At 27.1% G+C, this 4,316-nt stretch overlaps 1 long non-coding RNA gene across 1 annotated transcript; it reads left to right on the top strand.

Annotated features, from left to right (window-relative positions):
- Nucleotides 1–236: 236 nt before the first annotated feature.
- On the top strand, nucleotides 237–1,006 carry LOC110009696 (uncharacterized). Its single transcript, XR_002284577.1, has 2 exons — nucleotides 237–318; nucleotides 475–1,006. It is a non-coding gene; the product is annotated as an uncharacterized LOC110009696 (long non-coding RNA).
- Nucleotides 1,007–4,316: the final 3,310 nt, after the last annotated feature.

Genomic DNA, 4,316 nt, shown 5'->3' with positions numbered 1-4,316 from the left:
TGGTGAGACTTTGATGAATATTATTAACCGCGGATGGGTTTTATTTACTAGATGTTGCCCGACGGATGGGCTTTATAAATTATTATGAATTGTGGATATTTTATCAGGGGAAAAAGTCAAATTTTTTGGGGAAAACTTTGCTAAATTTTCAATAGAATTTTTAGAATATTATTCTAAGTATAGGAATTCAAATTCTATAAATAAGTAGAAATAGTTATTAATTTTAGCTTGTTTATTTCTTTTAGCTGGTGATAGAGTGGGACCTTCTTCCTCCTTCACTCCTGGTGCTTAACAAGGCTAGAATTATCGGATCTCTTTGTGAGTAAATAATATATAATGCTTTACCAAATTTATGAATGCATAATCTATTTTTAAACTTTGCATTTATTTATTTTCAAGTACTTGAATATATATATATATATATATATATAAATAGATGGAATGTTGTGAATAATCTACTTGTAATGATATGAGATTGTTGCGTGGAAGTTGGAACGACTTGGATCACCTGGATCGAGAGCATGGGCATGGTGAGAATGCCGTCAGTGGACCGTAAGCGATGGTAGTGGCTCCCCCTTGTGTACCCCGGATTATGATATTTACCATGGAAAATTCTTATGATAAATAAAATTATGAAAAAAATTTACTTCTAACTATGTTTTGCCCGAACGGGGGTGGACTTCCTGGGTACACAAGTCACAGGACCATGGTATTATTTTATTAATATTAAAGCATACTTGGGGGACAGCATGGTCCTGTTAAGGTAATTCTATCGACTAACGACCACCTGATGTGCGTTATGGTTGCTATTATTTGTGGATGATATGATTGATATTGTATGGCTGATGAATGCTCAATTAGAAAAGTCTAGGGACATTTGTTTTGATTGCTTGGGTTTAGTATTATGTATTATTATTCACTAAGTTTTATACTCATTCCCGTTGTATCTAAATTTCTCAGGAAGAAGCTCTTTTTCCTCTTTTAACAAAAAACTCTTTTTTATCTCCATCGATAGAGTCTTAATGTAAATTTTGACTGCTTTGAACTCCCCTTTTGTGTTAAAATTCTGTTTTTAAATTATGTAAATAATCCAACTCCTGCAGTTACTTTAGGATATGTTGGGTATGAATGGAAAAATTGTCTACTCGAATATTTTTCTATAAATCTAAAATCTTTGTTGGCTCTTATGAATGAACAAGTCCATATATTATAACAATGTGGTTTGATGGTGCCATGGACGGGCCTAATTATAAATATTAATAGTATTTGCATGTTACGGTCGAATATATAATTTGTGCTTATTTTACTATTATTCCTGGAATTTATATGGATCATGGTACTTGTATATTTTATTCTTACTTATAGACCTGGGCTTCATATGAGGTATGCTTATAAAATGTATTGGCCTTTTAAATGCTATCGATATATGAATAGGTGAATTCATAATTGGGCCTAATATTTGGGCTTAGCAATCCTTGGGTTTAGTAATTCACAGTTTTACTACGGCTCTCGGTGGTCTTATGCTTACTTAGATCCTAGTGCTGGTTCGCCATGGAAACGGGTCGTGACAATATATATCTATAATTCAAAATAAATCAAGTCAAATTTATCCTCACTTAAAATTTGTAATTTTTTTTTTGTTTCATAAAATATTTTTTTTTTGAATGCTCTTAGATTTTTGTAATATATACTATTCATAATATATATATATATATATATATATTCTTATAATTATTAAATTACATTTACTTCCATCGAGAAATAATGTTAATACACGTTCATAATAGTAGAATGGGAAGAGCAATATTGGGATTGTCAAAAATTGTTATTCCCATGATATTCCCTCCGTCTCATTTTGTTTGCTTGTTATTTCTTTTTTGGATGTCCTAAAATATTTGCAAGGTTTCCAATTTTATATAATTATTTTACCTATAATAACATTTATAATTGTTCATGAAATGAAAGATTTTTATTAATATGTTAATGAGTTATTAAGAATAAAGAAGGGAAAAATAACTTTTGTTGATAAAATTCTTAATATGCGTGTTTTGTCAAATCATGTAAAAAAAATGGGACGGAAAGAGTATTATATATAGATAAAATTATATTTAAGACTTTAATTTTATTAGTTGAAAAAATAAAGAAAACTCTCTTAATTCAACAAACTAATTAAAATTGAAATACTTTCCTTAATTAAATAGACTACTACTTGAATAGGAATTTTTAATTTTATTAAACATTATTAAAATATTTTAATTTTGTTTATGTTTATCAAGAAATAAATTAATTTTATTAACTTTTAATATTTAGGAAAAACTTGATTTATCTAAATACTATCCCAAGCCAATAGGCTTCCACATACACTCAACTCTTGATATTTCTTTTTACATTTTTTATTTAGAAAATTTATAATATTTATTATTATTATTATTATTATTATTATTATTATTATTATGTACCAGAAAAAAAGATTAATAGTTTTAGCAATGAAAGCAATTAAGTGGAAAACAAAATATATCATGAATATCTTTAAATTTAGAATTTTTAATTTAAATATTAGTCCTTTTAAAATTATTAATAAATAATCGTTAAAGATATATATAATTGTTAAATCATTAAATTAGTAAGTACAACTTGTCCTTAATTAGTTTAAATAATATGGGAACATAAATTAATAATTATATTATATCTCTTACTTATAAAAATTTTCGAGAATAATTATATTACAAAAAAAATTAAAAGATTAAAAGATAGTCAGATTTTTAGTTTAAATAATTAATTATAAATTTAATTCAAATTACTCATCAGTTTAAAATATTATTATATTTTAATTATATTATATATAAAAAAATAAATTAGGAGCACATTAACCAATACAAACAATGTGCAGAATATTAAAAAAACACTAATATAACTTAAATATCCCAATTTTAAAATTTCAAAAGTTCTTTTTATTAAATTCTAAAATTTGAATTTAATAATATCATTTTATTGAACAAATAGAATTTTGGTAAGAATAAGAGAAAATAATTATTTCATTGTGAAATTTTATAAAATTAATTATTTGATTATCATATTTTTATATATTAGGCAATTAGTTTGTGATGTTCGGCTCCTTCTTCATTCTATCTAATTTTATTGATTTTTTGCTGTTAAATTATTAGTGAAGGACTAAAATACCCTTTTGATAAGACAAAAACTAAAAGCCAACGTCCTTCTCCTCCTCCGTCTTTCCAAATCTCCATTTCTACAACCATGCAACTCAAATAAATTAATACATTTAAAAAAATCATTATGAAAAATCTAAACTATGAAAAGTAAAAGACTCCGTAAAACTTAGTAAATCAAATTCAACCCACCATTACAATCTACCGTTTAAGTAAGTTTCAAGAATTGTAACCACAACCCATCGTTACAGTCCAAAACCAGAAAATGAAAACTAAGAAACAATCCAAAATATCACCTTTGTACAACTCCATCAAAATTTTATCCTGAAAATAAAAAGATAAAAAAATCTTTTGACTACAGGACTCTTCGCCCACTCTAAACAAGAACGGGACAAGGCTGTTGCCAAGCGATGGCCTCAGAGGCTCGGACTATACGATGGCGGCAGGGCTCCTGTTAGCTTGCCCAATTGGTGGAGATGGAGATAATAAAAATATTGGCTCATGAGAGACAAAAGATAAGGTAAATGACAAGGATAATAAAAGGAAAATGAGAAAATAAAAGAGAAATATAAGGAAAATTTTCAATTCTTTTGAAATAGTAAAGAGAGAGACAAAAGAATCTAAAGGGTTGGGTTTTAGATTTTTGAGTATATGTGAACTCTGAAGTGAACAATCTACACAAACCAAGTTTTTTTTGTTAGATCTTTGTCTTTTTGGTGAGTATGGGTTTACTGTTTTTTAGAAATAATCTCAAGCCTCTAACAATTTACAGTTTCGAAGAAAGCAAGACCACAATGGAGGAGGAAGACGACGGAGAAGAAGGGTTTTGAGAACGGAAGATTAGGCGTATCATTTGTCATTTTAAAATAACTCTCTTATCTCTTTTGCTTTTTTTCTTTTTTTAATGGAAAACAAATATAATTTTAGATGGAACAAATCTCGTGTATTAAATATTTAATGTATAAAAATACGAAAATAAAATAATTAATTTTATAAAACTTAAATAATTATTTTTTCTATAAATAATAAAAGAAGGAAAATCAAATTAACCAGCCTATCAAACCAAGCATAAACCATTGAAAATCTAGAAGTTTCCCTTTGAATTGAACCGAATAAGTGAATTGAGCCCGACCAGATATAGATACCAAT

This window comes from Jatropha curcas, chromosome 6 (assembly GCF_041381405.1).
Source record: "Jatropha curcas cultivar XTBG-Jc1 chromosome 6, XTBG_Jcur_1.0, whole genome shotgun sequence".
Taxonomy (NCBI): domain Eukaryota; kingdom Viridiplantae; phylum Streptophyta; class Magnoliopsida; order Malpighiales; family Euphorbiaceae; genus Jatropha; species Jatropha curcas.
This window is presented reverse-complemented; position numbering and strand designations above follow the sequence as displayed.